This window comes from Dermacentor variabilis, chromosome 10, assembly GCF_050947875.1.
Source record: "Dermacentor variabilis isolate Ectoservices chromosome 10, ASM5094787v1, whole genome shotgun sequence".
In the NCBI taxonomy this organism is placed as follows: domain Eukaryota; kingdom Metazoa; phylum Arthropoda; class Arachnida; order Ixodida; family Ixodidae; genus Dermacentor; species Dermacentor variabilis.
Window position 1 is genome coordinate 69,295,485 of NC_134577.1, and position 14,012 is coordinate 69,309,496.

Genomic DNA, 14,012 nt, shown 5'->3' on the forward strand with positions numbered 1-14,012 from the left:
GCATGTTAAAAAACAACTGAAAATTTTGGAGGATGCTTAAGCTTCGCCTTTAAGAGTGGAAAGCCGTAGCGTTCAAAGAACCCTTACTGCTTTCCATGCTTCCCGGCAACTGCAGCTTATGTAACCGTAATTTTTACCGGGAAACCCTAGCTGCGAATGCTATGCACCAAGGCGAGCTTCCTGGGAGAAACGCGGCCTCTTGCGTGGGTCTAACTCCTGTTATTGTTTCGCACTTTTAGTATTTCATTCTGAGAAGAGCTAACAAAGGGCGCGCGTTGCCGGTGTTTTTTCTCATTACATTTGTTTGTGGGCTGCCGTTCTCGAAATTCCTAGGAATGTGTAAAGAATGAAAGATACGATATGCGCAACCTTGGTGGTATAGAAGTGGTTGGGTATGCGTTGTTCAGGATTTGGAATGCAATTCTTTTTGCCGACGTGGGACGGCGACACCAGATTTTCTGCTACATGATGTCGACTTTAAAAAGGAAGAGGGACATAACATATATCGACGAAAACTGAGTGTATTGTTACGCACACGAAAAGCGTTTATTGATAAGCGAGGTAGAGCTAGTCGAGACGGCCTTGATCAGCCGGGTGCCTATCCAGATCAAGCTAGGCAGTCGCACTTCACCTTTTTCCTCCTCTTCCGTCTCGGATGACCCGCATCCGGCTGAAGCGAAAATCCAGAAGGCACATAAGGGTCACATTTCCCTCCGCGCACACGAAGTTCGCCAGGAAAGTCAAACAGGCAGTCGAGGGATAAAGGGTTTTAAATGGGTGAAATGCGCAAGTTCAGTCTATGCTGACCGTGGGCCATTTGATGTCAAGCGCCCTACGCGGTAGGCCTATTCGCTTATACAATCCGCAATAACATAGGGTCCAACATAGTGGCTCAGTCGTTCTACAGCGAAGCTGCCTATGGCTAGGGATCCACGTGTTTTTTTTTCTTTTGCGTCAGCAAATACTCAGGTGTTGGGGGTGGTGATAAAAGTTAAAAGGGGAAGGGGAGAGGGGACTGAGGGATCGAGCTCAAGTAAGGCCCTCGCCTCCTTGGCCTCCTCCGCCCTGTCCACCAGTACAAGCTGTTGGTCGATGTCCCCAGACCTGAGCGGGGCGGTCCAGTCAGTCTCGCTGCTGACCGGGGGATGAGAAAACAGGAGTGAGGTGCATTCCCACATTACGTGTGTGAGTGTCCTCGTTCGTGAACAGAGCCTACAGAGGTCGCTTTCCTTGCCCCCCGTGATTTTGTAAATGTGCTTTGGGTGTGGGTATGTGTGTGTCTGGAGTCACCTAAACGCGACCGCTTGCGTTTTATCGAGCTGCCTGGCCCGGTGCTGGGAGCGGGCAACGCCTCAAGCGATGCCTATGGGCTACTGCGTGATACGTCTCGCAGGTTTCCTCGTGCCTCTCCTCCTCGTTCACGCTGTCCGCGTCCGCCGACGAGGCTCGGAGTGGGAGATATCGAGCCAAACTGATAGCCGACGCGTTGCCGGGCGCAGCCGCGTGAGCGGGGTCCACAGGAGCGTATTGCAGCAGCTTAGGGGGCGCCGCGTGAGGAAGCGCTACGCCTGTTGGAAAATTGTACCGTGGACGAAGTTGCCGAACGACTGCTTGCTATACCCGAGGACGGTAGTCGCTTCCGCATGCATAGCCACGGCAGTCGCCATTTCCTCCGCTTCCACCACTCGGCCAGCCGTGATTGTTATGTCTTCTATCAATCGTCCGTTGTATTCCGCCACCACCGCAGTCATGAAGTCGCCGCGAGGGTGTCTTGCCACGTCCGTGTATACCGTTCCATCTTTCGAGCCGTAGCATCGCCTAATGGCTTCACTACGGGCCTGCCGGCGGTCCTGATGGAACTCCGGGTCCAGGTTGCGGGCAGAGGCGGGGCCTAAATATGTCCCCCGAACATTCGCGGTACCGTCACGTACTCTGTAACCTCGGAGGTGGCCGCGAGACTGAGCTTCCGGAGGACTGTGCGGCCCGCCGGGGTTAGTGAGAGATGACGGACTTGCGCTGTGTGGTGGGCGTCTGAGAGCTCCTCGATTGTGTTGTGCATGCTAAGACCTCTGGCCTTGCGATGGCCGCGTGGTCCGGCAGGCCCAGGGCTGCCTTTGTGGGTCTTTTGATCATAGTATTTAATTCAGCTGAGTCTGTGGCCGCGAGTTCGACATAGGGTGCCGAGTACATGGTTCTGCTGGTTATGTATGCCTGCACAAGTCGAAGCAGGTTGCACTCGCCCATACTGTGGTGCCGATTAGCCACCGGGCAAATGAGCTGCACTGTGTAGTTGGTGGCCATCTGGAGTTTGTCACATGAGCCCGCAGCTCGTTGTCGTCGTCTCCCTCCACGGCTGGCGCGTCGGGGTCCCTCGGCTGTGCACATTGATTACACTAGTTGTCAATGGGCACCGTTTTCGAGATCAGTGAACTCCCAGGTAGATAATCAAGGTTTCTCTGTGCGACACGCGTCGCGGCCATGTCCACGTTCGCACCGCCCTCTCTTTGTCGGCGTTCCAAGCGCTTGCGTTATCTAGTTTCCTTTCTTCCCGCTCTCCCGTGCAGGCGCTCCCGTTGGAACGTCGCGCGCCTCTAGTTTCCTCCCATCGTCAACGCGAATGTATAGATTTTTCATCTTCAGTTTGGGGCTTTGATTTTTTTTTTGTCCGCAAATTTGCTGATTTGACGGTGCTGATCGAGCAGGCACCACCATCGATCAATCGAAATATCATGATACGAAACGCAAAATTAAGAGATTAAAAAGCTCCTGCACACAGCTAAAGTTCATGTCTGAAGTGCAGGGCAAGCTAGCATTTGCCGTGCGTAGTTCAATGGATTATTATTTTAACTCCTCACTGCCTAATTTTGTTACTAACGATCGAAGTAAATTTTGGAATTGCATTGCCGAGAAGAAGAAACCAATGTCCCAAATGAAAATGAATGGACCGATAGTTACGGAAAATGTAGAAATTGCTCACCACTTTAATATTTTTTTTTCACAGTGTATCCTCGAATCCCAGTGATTCTTCATGTAACTGCACAGTGTACCAAGTATTTGATGTAAATTTTATATCGCATGCTGGCGTACTCTCTATGGCCTTCAACCTATGAACCCAAATATTCAAGTGGGCCTGACAATATCTCTAACTTGCTTATCCGTAGTTATATTAAGTTCCTTATTCCAATACTCCGTGCTTCATTATTGTTGTTTGAATTACCGAGTGTTTAGAGGACAGCCCGAATTGCACCAATTCATAAAAAGGGAGACCGTCTACTTGCTGGAAATTACCATCGTATTTCTTTAACGTCATCATGCTGCAAACTCATCGAACATATCACCGCAAAAAGCATAACCAAATACACAGAAAAGCATTCAATTTTAACTAACTTTCAGCACGGGTTCAGAAGAGGGTATAGACTGTCACACAGCTGGTCCCTGTGCTTCGTTCTTTTGCATGAAGTCTTGACAAGAACGGACAGATAGACTTAATTTTTCTTTACTTCCGTAAGGCATTCGATACGGTCCCGGATGATAAATTAATTCTAAAACTTGAAAATGAGGAATCGCTCAGATGTTTATCTCTTGGGTTTCTGTTTGTCTAATCGGAAACAATTCGGTGAGATAAATGGCGAAAATCCGGGCAGCCTTTGGGTCACGTCGGGTGTTCCCCAGGGCAGTGTCCTCGGTTCTCTTCTTTTTGTTCCATATATTAATGATATTGTTAACATGGTTGAAGGTTATGTACATATTCGATTACTTGCCTGTGATTGTGTACTTTTTTAAAATATTGTTTTTACGCATATAAACTAGCTTATATTGTAGTATAAACAATATTCTTGAATGGTTAAGGTGCTGGGGAACGACACTGAATAAATATAAAAGCTTACTACTGCAAATGACACAAAAATTATCCTTGCTTTATACCTATAATTTAGATTCATCACCCTTTTCATGAAGACATTAGTTATAAATACCTAGGAGTGACCCTTAACAACACACAATCATGGAACGATCACTTAACATTTCCGATTCAGCTTTCATAAAACTGTGCCTTTTGAGACACAAACTTAAGAAAGCCCCTTCTAACATTAAAATGTTATGCTACCTCTCCCTAATTAGGCCTGAGGTCAAATATGCATGCATAGTTTGGGATTCGCACACAAGAACTAATATCAATAGCCTTGAGAGACTTTAGAGAAAAGTGACTAGATTTATATTGAATTTTCAAAATCTGATTCCCCCCCCTCTCGAACGTGCGAAAATGAACAACATTTTACCACTCCAGCTAAGAAGAAAGAATTCCCTAAACTACTTCAGACTAACAACTTATCTCTTGATCCATCTGACTATTTACCGCAGCTGTCAACTATAACAGCACGCCACAGCAAACTTCATGTATTAACCCCTTACTTTTCAAGAACGAAGAGACGTAAGTTTTCTTTTTTTTCCTCAAGCACTTAGCGAATGCAATTGTATAATTGAATCCACATCGTAATCTTGCAATTTTTACGGTTTTGTTTGTTTCGTCAATCTCATTTTCACTGTATGTACCACATGTCGCCCTCCCTGCTTTTAACCACGCGTCCGCAGCATTTAATAAACGAATAAAACAAATGAATATGAAAAAGCAAAAAGTGACAAGTTTACGTTCTCTATTTTTTTTAATTTCGCTTCTCTTCTGTCGTCGTAATGGGGAGGCCGCGTACAGTCCGGACTCCCGCGAAGCAACGCCTCTACGTGCTCAAGCAGCTTCACTGGCCATCCACCTTTGCAGAGTGGAGTGGCTCATGATTTTCCAGACAACCCACGTTTTCTTGCTGGTTTCCAGAGCCACACCAAGTCACCAGGGTCACATATCAAGTGTCGGCGTCGGCGGTTGCCGGCGGTCACAACGTGCCTTCGAGCGGTCTTGTGAAAAAACAGCTGTGAAATTATCGTGGCTTGAAAATGGTATTATAGTTTCTGGTGTGTAACGAGCCGGACAAGCATAAGTAACGAAAAAAGGACTGTAGCCCGTAGGTTCGTAGTGGAGTGGCTCATGATTTTCCAGACAACCCACGTTTTCTTGTTGGTTTCCAGAGCCACACCAAGTCACCAGGGTCACATATCAAGTGTCGGCGTCGGCGGTTGCCGGCGGTCACAACGTGCCTTCGAGCGGTCTTGTGAAAAAAAGAGCTGTGAAATTATCGTGGCTTGAAAATGGGATGATAGTTTCTGGTGCATAACGAGGCAGACCCAGAGCCACACCAAGTCACCAGGGTCACATACCAAGTGTCGGCGTCGGCGGTTGCCGGCGGTCGCAACGTGCCTTCGAGCGGTCTTGTGAAAAAAGAGCTGTGAAATTATCGTGGCTTGAAAATGGGATGATAGTTTCTGGTGCATAAGGAGGCGGACAAGCATAAAGAAAGAAAGAAAGGACTGTAGCCCGCAGGTTCGTAATGTAAGGTATTAAATGCGTGTGCAATAAAAGGACGCAGCCTGTCGCACAGGGCTAGACAAAGATACTTTGCAGTTGTATCATCATACGATACAAGATACTCGGGTAAAAGGTATTTTAGCGACAAATACAAGGTACTACCGCAATTATCGCACCCTATACGTTACTTTCCATTTGCAGCTTAAGACGCTTCGTCACACTCGCAAATTTCTTATTATAGGTTTATGCAAATGTGCGAAAAGCCACTAGACGCATGGCAACACCAATCTTGAGTTCTTTGGATATCGTAAGAAAGCACCGCACAAGAGAAACTTCGACAATGACACTATAGCAACACAAGAATTTGCGCGAAAGACGCCTCACACATAAGCGTACGCAGAACATTAGGGCGACCACGAACAAATGTAATGGCACCGATGCAACTTAATACAAAAACAAAAATCAAGAGAAAGAAAGGTTGGCTGCTTGCAGACTTTCGCGAACTTCTTTATGTCGAGACGGCGCGAGCGCCACCACGTTACTCTGCTCCACCAATAGGCACGCGCAGACCTGATCCCCTGCCCTCGCTGGAGGGCTCTGGCGATAAGATAACGTCGCCGCCTTTAGTTTTAGACAGGTGGCTCAGTGGTAGCAGTACCAGCTTGAGAAGCTGAGTTCATCCATCGTTTATAGTTTCGCACGGTGATGTTGCGTAAGCAGTATCTTCCATCTTAAGATGCACGATACATTCTTTCATGTACGGGAAATACAGATACTGGTACACATCCTGCGAGACGTATCATGATGCAAAATCATGATACCCAAAGATAATCTAAGATAGTATCTAAGATACATGTATCTACGATACTTCCCAGCACTGTGTAACAGTCCCAATTCTGATGAGCAAAACCAGAACAGTGTGAAAGCACGAGCCAACATTGGCTCCTGCTTTCACCTTGTTCTCGTTTTGCTCGTCGTCTTGAATTTCCATCTTCCACCTTCGCCGTGTTGTCCCAGCTCTTGTGACCTGATGCGACGTACATGGACAGCATGTTCGCAAGAGCTATGTGTGGTGCATTCCGTAAGGTCATCTGTTTGTGGATAATACGGGGTGGAATGTCGAAAACTTGAAGCACACAGACGAAGCATCTCTTCGATCGCATCTGCAGTAGGCTGTCGCCCATGATCGCTCGTGATGACTATGGGAAGTCCCTCTCGGAGAATGACGAAACCCAACAGAATATAAACTTCGGCTGTAGTAGCCGTTGATATAGCACCTGTCTCACAGTAGCACGTCAAATGATCGGCACACACTATAATCCAGCGATTCCCACCAGATGACCGCGGCAAAGGACCGAGAAGGCCGTTGCCGACTTGCTCAAAAGGAGTGCGCGGGGGTGGAACTGGATGTAGTGGACCAAGAAAAGCACACCTCGGACGCTTGTGACGTTGATTGGTTGTAGCAGGACGTGTACTGGTCGGTCGTCTAATGCATTTCAGGCCTGTAGAACATTTCTTAAACGCGGTAGAGCGTTGGCGCAGACCGCAAATGACCAGATGTGGGATCGTCGTGCATAGCGCGCAAGATGGAAACACCGAGACGCTCCGAGACCCTCAGACGATACTGTAAGGCCTGTCGTGGAATAGTTCTTTTAAATGCGAAGGATATCTTGGCGAACATTTGACACCTTGCCAATATGCATCTATCTAACCGCCTACGTGTTGGAGCTCTCGTTAAGTTGGTATTATTACGATATTATCGGGAGATACTCAAGAGACGAGCCACCGCGAGAACGATGACCAAGTGGGTCTGTGCCCTTGGCGCGAGCGAATGTCGGCCGGGCGCTGTGGCTCCAGTCCAGTGTAAATAACCTGTTAATAGCCTCTTCCGTCTGTGCCTTTCTACAAGTAATATTCTGGTGGAGGTGAGCGATCCCCGTCCTCGCCACGGATCTCCGGAGTGGTCGGTACATCGAGCTAGCCACCATGCATCCCGGTGACGAGATTTCCTCTGCAACGGCTTCGGCTTGTCCGACTGCTCCAATCATTACGGTTGCTCAACATCGCGACCCTGGTGTGTTATCTGGCCTGGAGGGACAGGACGCTGACGAATGGATCAAGCTATATGAACATGCCAGCGCTAATACCAGATGGGACCCAACCATTATGCTCGCCAATGTCATCTTTTACCTCGGCGGCACCCCACGCGTGTGGCACCAGACGCATGACGACGAGATAGCCACTTTCGACAGTTTCAAAGAAAAGCTACGGGAACTGTTCGGCGACCCCATTGGCCTCAAGATTGCCGCGAGAAAGGCTCTTGCGTCTCGTGTTCAGGAATCTACAGTGCCGTACATTTCATACATCCTCGACGTCTTGGCTCTATGTGCAAAGCTGAAGATGCTATATCTGAAGCCGATAAAATGTCACATGTTCTAAAAGGCATCGCCGAAGATGCTTTCGATTTGCTTGTCTTCGGCAACGTCTCGACAATCGACGCTATCATTAAAAGATGCGGTCGCCTTGAACAAGCTAAGAGCCGCCGTATCACACGACACATCACGCGGCTACCCAACACTGCTGCTACGTCGACATGTGAGGGTCGACCACGTCAGGCCACCCCCTGTGACGACGTCACCCGTATTGTTCGCCGCGAATTCGAGGCCGCCTGTTCGCCAGCTTTCTCAGCGACGCCTCCCGATCCGCCAGCAACCACGATTGCGATTATTGAGGCCGTAGTCAGACAGGAATTTGAGAACATGGGCCTGAACTCCGTGTGTTCAACATCTCAACCCAGTCCTTTTCTACCATATCTCGCCGCAACCCGTCCGAATGGCGTACCCCTGATGACAGGCCGATCTGCTTCCACTGCTGTCGCATCGGCCACGTCGCTCGTCACTGCCGCAACCGTGGTCTACACGTCTGGCCGCCTGCACCAAGATACTAACAGCTTGTCGCGTTACCCTGTTGACGACCCTGACTCCTCCAATATTACCAGTGCTACTTGCGTATTCTCTGTATCACAGCTACTTCATTTCGCCAACGAGCAACGTCGTGACGCCTACATCAGAGCACTCATCGACCGTTTTGAACACTCTCCGGCCGATGCCACTCTACGTCTCTTCGTCTTCCGCGACGGTACTCTTTACCGTCGTAACCTTCATCCGGACGGCTCTGAGTTCCTAATTGTCATACCTAAACCCCTCCGCTCAACCGTTCTAGAAGAGCTTCACGACACATCAACGGCAGGACACCTAGGCGTATCTCGAACCTATGACCGTGTACGTCGCCGTTTTTTCTGGCCGGGCCTTGCCCGTTCTGTACGACGTTATGTCGCGGCTTGTGAACATTGCCAACGACACAAGAAGCCTTCCCAGCTCCCCTCTGGTTACCTGCAGCCGCTCGACATCCCTGCCGTGCCCTTCCATCGTGTTGGAATAGACCTTCTCGGCCCATTTCCGGAATCTACATCAGGAAACAAGTGCGTTGCAGTCGCGGCTGACTACGGGACCCACTACGCCGTAACCCGCGCTCTTCCGACCAGTTGCACGACTGATGTTGCCGACTTTCTTCTATATATTATTTTGATGCATAGTGCTCCGCGTCAATTGCTAACAGACCGTGGCCGTGGCCAATTGCTAACAGTACACGCCGCACTGTCACTACACAAACGCCTCGTGCATGAGGCGTGTATGTAGCCGGGTTCCTCTCTCACTCCTCTCACTGAGCACGTTGCGCCATCAATCGCCGAGTAACCTCTGCGCCATCGTTGAACAGCGACACATACCCAGTGATCCAAGTTGGCGCGAAGGAGCTTTGGAGTGGCCCATACTCAGTTTAACACACCCAGTTATCGAAGTTCGTCCGATCGTTTGTTTCGAACACTCTTCCCTCAGTGCGTCAATCGCAAGCTCGCACATTAGAACACGAACTGCCTACCGACGCAACTTGGCGAGAAAATGGTTAAGGCGCGTATACAGTCCGACGTAGCGTGAGCGCACACACACACACACACACACACACACACACAAACACACACACACACACACACACACACACACACACACACACACACACACACACACACACACACACACACACACACAAATACCCGCCGTGGTTGCTCAGTGGCTATGGTGTTGGGCTGCTGAGCACGAGGTCGCGAGATCGAGTCACGGCCACGGCGGCCGCATTTCGATGGGAGCGAAATGCGAAAACACCCGTGTGCTTAGATTTAGGTGCACGTTAAAGAACCCCAGGTGGTCAAAATTTCCGGAGTCCTCCACTACGGCATGCCTCATAATCAGAAAGTGGTTTTGGCACGTAAAACCCCAAATATTATTATATTATTAATATCGACCACCAACTATACCGCCTCTCCCTCTAAGGTGTGCTTCTTTCACTTGAGGCTGCGCTTACGCGTTTCTCGTTGGTGGCGTCGAATCGAGGTGTTTCGTCGAAGTCGAAAGGATACTTGTTGCCGATTACCTTATTTTGATCGGTCTCGAGGATTTCAGCGACGAATACGAGGAAATCATTGCACTGCGAGTGACAGCGTTCGGCATGTCCAGCGAGCCGCACAGGATATTCTTTTTTAAGGACAAAGAGCATTTAAAGTGAGGCGGAGGTTAAAAACAGGGAGGTCCTTGTGCGTGGCGGGCCTCCCAAAGATGCAAACACTTGTTCGCGGCGTCACTGCACTGGTACAGGCAGGAGGATACTCGAATGTTTCCGACCTTCATAGGCAACTCACATAGATATATCACGTGTAGCATCTCACAATATATAGTCAGTAACGTCTGTCTTGCTTTCAGAAGCTATGTGTGGATATTGTTCACTGGTATAACGATGCTAAATACAGTAAAGTTATCCTGCGGGTGTGTGCTTAGATAAGAGCAAACAAGAGTTCGGTTTGTGAGTCGGCGCCGCAAGTTTTCATTTCACAGTTAGCTTACACTCGTGATAATTGGTCGTCGGCGACCAATGACTGGTGCTTGCAGTACGCAGTGTTTGAGGTAGGGCCCAGGCTTGCTAACACGGCAGACACCCAAAGCTCGTAGAAACTCTCAAACCCTAGTGAAACGCGAGAAGAGAATACCATGCAATAGGACCAAGTTGAGTTTCTTCCAAGAGGCGGCCGCATTTCGATGGTGGCGAAATGCGAAAACACCCGTGTACTTAGATTTAGGTGGACGTTAAAGAACCCCAGGTGGTCGAAATTTCCGGAGTCCTGCACTACGGCGTGCCTCACAATGAAAAAGTGGTTTGGCACGTAAAACCACATAATTTAATCAACAGACATTCCAATCGGCGCGCGGGTGGGGGATCGTTCTGCGCATGCTCCGAAGAAAGCAGCAGGCGGCCCGCGCGTCGTAGAGGAAGTGGAATTTCGGCTGGCGCGGAGCAAGCGTGACTGGCCGCAAGCGACGCCCGCTCGCGCGCCGAGAACGTGGAAAAATAAACGCGCCTTTAGAGACACAGACAGACAGTCGGTCGGTTGGTCATCTAGAAGCGCGTAACCGTCCCAAACAGTGCCGATCGGAGTGAAAATATCCGATCGCAATCAAGACATTCGATCCTGATCGGGCTCGATCATGACCGAAAGTGCTCCCTGAGACCCCCGTATGGTTAGCGTGTCTAGGACAAGGCTTGCGAAGGACACATTCACTTACTTTTCACCCATCGTCGCTGCCCTCCGGGATGTCGTAGATGTAGAGCCTGGATGCGATGTCTTAGGGCAGAGCTCGGCTAGGCGAGTCCCTTTTCTTCTCGAGCCACCGGCACCCGACACGCTGAGCGCGTTCTCGCTGCTTGCACCGTGCTGCTGCTTACCCACTACGAGGGATTGGCCAAGAAGCCTGTGGTCAGAGAGAGGAAGGGGAGATAAAACTTATATAATTATATATCATTATATAATGTTATGTCATTGTTATGTATGTTATAATGTTATGTATATGTTATGTATGTTATGTATAATGTAATGTCATTCATTATGTTTATATCATTATATAATGATATAAACTGTCTGTGAGCCTCGGACAATCCGTTTCGTACGGAACATTTCGCAACAGCCGCCGCATGCAGCCTGCATGCTCCTCGCGACACGACAAAGTCGAATACTGCTGTAGTCTGCACCCTACTTCCTTGCACCCTACTTCCATCGCAGCCTTACAAAGCTGCGATGGTAACATTTGTTTTGCCTATCGGTGAAAGCACATCAGCTCCATGGCACATCCGCAATAATTGGGTGCCAAGAAAGTGTGCGTTCTTCGCGCTCCTTCGGACCACACAGAGTGCCTTTAGCGGCGCGGGTATTCGCTCGCGGTGTTCGGGTAAACATAGCTCACAACTAAATGTACGTTGTCCACTGCCAAAGCCCTTGCTACCACGTCGATCGCCTCGAAGATCGGACATTCAATGCGAACTTCTGTTCTTCCGCGGTCGTCTTTTCGTGAATACCGACTGCCTACAAACCGTGCAGGCGCTTGTTCAACGTTATGGCATCCGCCGTTTGCTTCCTCTCGGCAAATACGACGGTCCTGTCGCTATCTCCATTGAGGGTGTCCTCGAGAAAGGCGACTATTCTCTATTCCTTCTCTGCTTCCTCCCAAACGGAGACGACGTGCTCAACTCGGCGGGTCTTGTCCGCGGTGGCTGTCCCGATGCTGACGTCAACGCAGTCCTTTGTCAACTCCTGGGTTAGTTGATGCGCTTCTATCGTTCGGCATGCCAGCCACACGAGCGTCTCCCAGTCCGGGTTCATGTTAATTGTCCGGATTAATGCGCAGCTGGTTACCAAAGCCCATCTTCACCGTGCGGTTCGCTTCGTCTAGCACAAGGTATGTGCAGCAGTGAAGATTCACCTAGGTCTCCTCCATGAAGGTTATCAGGCGGCTTCGCGTTGGCGGTGCAAATGCGAGCACCTTCCTCCAGCTGCTTAAGCTGTGTTTGCTTCGGATTTCAAGGCAAGTGAATCATCGTTCGTATCGCTGACCTCTCGTTAAGCGTGTTGGCAGCAAACTGAAACTGTTAAGCGACCTCCAGCCTCGCTGTCAGCACTACAACTAAAGCTCCCCCGCCGCCCAGCACGCCCGGCTGGTGCTGTTTGTGGATGATGGCCGGGACGAGGTAGGACACTGACTTCCCTTCCTATGCGGAGCGATCACCGGCGACAATAATGTCTCTCCCACTGAGCGCTACGGGCAAGCTCTAAGCTACATTGTGGTCGGTGATGAGCTGTTGTTGCGTGGCTCGACGATCTACCTGACCTTTGTTATGAATTTTGGGAAGTCGGGTTCATTAATTTGATTCACAGGATGAGCTTCTGCGCAAAGCATGCCGCGATAGCGGCCTCGTTGGCATTCCGATAGGCCTCCACTCCTTCCGTCGATCGCTCGGCCGCCTTCACGGGTTCACAGTATTTGTGGTAAGTCGGCAAGTGAACCTTTCTCCTGTTCGGTAGGAGTACGTCAGTGCGTGCCACCTAGCTGTGCCGGGCAGTGATGGGTTGTCTGTTTTCTTTGTTAAACATCGTGATCGCGGTAGGTCCGACAACTAGCGTCTGTAGCAACATATCACGTCCCATACCGAAGGGCTATTGTCCAAAGCCGAACCCGGCGAGGCCGAATTGCACATAGAGTGCCCCTGCATTCGGTCAACTGTTCAGGGCTCTGAAGAGCCATTCATTCGGCTGCATCGCTGCGAACACAGCGAACCCCGCTGGGGCGTTCAACGCCATCTTTAGCTGGTCCTGAAAATTGTTCGCTAGTGTGTTCACTGCACGCGCAGGCTGCACTCTATGCGTTCGGCGGCCCTAACATTACTTTGCCGCCGCTTCCGACGTGCAGGGAGAATTTACAGTTATGGTACTCGGCCCATTGTTCACGATGCCTACCACCTCCTAACTACCCTTCCTTCATCTCTTGCGGCCTCAAACAATCGCTCTTTACCGACTATGGTCTATTGGCCAAGAGCCAGGCGGCCTTAAAGCCTGTTTTACAGAGAAGCTGTCTATGGCTAGGATCCGGGATTTTATGGCGTCCTCGCGGAAAAACTTTTCCTTAAAAACTCCCTTGAAAAGTGAAAGTGAAAGAGCCAACAACACAAGCAAACGTACACCGCCGCTCGCGTCGGAGCTCGATTTAACGGTCACCTGTGTCTAAAATGGCGTTGCGTCGTACATGTGTATGTGTGAATGCATGACTTAGTACGTAACGTAATGTGCGCCTCATAAGGCGACCAAGGGGAATCTTTGGTGCAATATCACTCCCCCATGAATATGGGAAGGCCACATGTGATCCGTACGCCTGAAGAACAGCGTACCTACGAGGAGTGACAGCAAGAGCAGTGGCGCGAGATAGACCATCTAGGTCGAGCCAAAATGGCTGCCCGAGAAGAAGAGTGTTCCCGCCGCGATGTGGCACGTAAGCGACGAGCAAGAGGAGGCGACGACGCCTATCTGGACGCCGAGAATGCCGCACAGAGACGCAACGCCACGACGAGGGAACGGTGCCGTGATTCGACGGTGCCTACGCGAGGTTCCAAAGCGAGTTTCGCGATCGCAACTTCGGATCAAGCTGCCGAAAATGTGATCGCC